The sequence below is a fragment of the Arachis duranensis genome, chromosome 9, assembly GCF_000817695.3.
Source record: "Arachis duranensis cultivar V14167 chromosome 9, aradu.V14167.gnm2.J7QH, whole genome shotgun sequence".
Classification (NCBI taxonomy): Eukaryota; Viridiplantae; Streptophyta; class Magnoliopsida; order Fabales; family Fabaceae; genus Arachis; species Arachis duranensis.
The window spans coordinates 41,566,601-41,568,281 of NC_029780.3; positions in this window are offsets into that span (position 1 = coordinate 41,566,601).

Here is a 1,681-nt window from a genome sequence, read left to right on the forward strand (position 1 = left end):
TGTTGACAATCACAATAAGGGTTACCACATCCATTAGATTGATATGCATTAGGATAAGAGTTATACCCATAAGGAGTTGGAGGTTGTTGCCAAGAAGGTTGATCAATCCCTTGAGGCTCTTCCCATCTTTGGTTGTGCCCAAATCCTTGATGCATATTACTATTGTAGTTCCCATTTCTTATAACATAATTTGAGCCAAACTCATAGCCAAAGTGAGGGTGAGAATTCATAATAGCAAAGAAAACAAAAATTAACAAAGATAAGCAACGAAGTCCTAAACCTAACAAAAACTAACAAACAAGCAAAAGACAAACATATTCACAATATTCACAATAACCAATAATGTAACACCATTGCAAGTCCCCGGAAACGGCGCCATTTTGATGATTGGATTTTTGATGGTATAGAATTTCACAAATGAATTCTCGTTGCAAGTATAGTTCCTAAACCAGCAATAATCCTTTCATACAAAAGATTGTTTGTCACAAGTAACAAACCCCTAAAATTAATAACCGAAGTATTCAAACCTCAGGTCGTTCTCCCTAGGAATTACAATAAAGTGTCTTGTTATTGGTTAGAAATGTGTTTTAGGGTTTTGGATAAGAAGCATGAAAAGTAAATGGCAATGAAAATAAACTAACAACTATAAAAGGCTCTTGGCAAGGTATAAAAATTAGAAGTCCTATCCTAGTTATCCTTCTCAATTGTGATGAGAATTGTTCATTGCTACCACTTAGTTAACCCTTACTAAATAAAGGAAAGTCAAGTGGATGAATTGACTTGAGCCACAAGTCCTAGCCAACTCCCAAGGAAAGACTAGCTTTAGTGCACTCCAAACCAATTAGCAATCTCTCCAATTACCAATCAACAAAGGAATTAGATAACTCAAGTGTCACTAATTACTCTACCTAGGCCAAGAGGAACAAAATCTACACTAAAACTAAAAGAGACATTTCAACAAACACATAAAGTGCAATAGAAGTAAACATTATTAAATGCAAGAATTAAAGGAATCTACAACTACAAAAACAAGAGATCAACAATAGAAAAGCAAAGAAAACACATTTATTATGAATTACCTCTTACTGAATTGGAAGAATGTAGAAGGAATAATACTAGATCTACAACAAAATATAAGAACAACATAAAGGAAATTGCAACAAAAGAATAGAAGAAGAATGAATGTAACAACAAAGAATTGAAAGGTAAAAGTAGAAGAAAGCAAAGATTAAAACCTAGATCTAAGAACTAATCCTAATCCTAATCCTAATTCTAGAGAGAAGTGAGAGCTTCTCTCTCTAGAAACTACTCTAAACTAATCCTAATGAGTGTGAATGATTGGAATCCCCTTTTCTCTTCAATCCTTGGCTTTAAATAGCATCTTTGGCGCCAAAGTTGGTTGCAATTGGGCCCCACAACCCTTCAGAATTCGTTGGCCACATTTTCATTAAAAAAAATCATAAAACGGCACCGACGCGTACGCGCACAGCACGCGTACGCGTCCATGGAGTGATTCACAGGTGCGCGCGAGCGCCAGGTGCGCGTGCGCGTCCATGGGCGAGTTCAACTTCTTTGACTTTTCATGATTTCTCCACTTTACATGCTTTCCCTCTTCACTCCTTTGATCCATTCCTAGCCTTTTCAATCTGAAATCACTAACAAACATATCAAGGCATCTAGT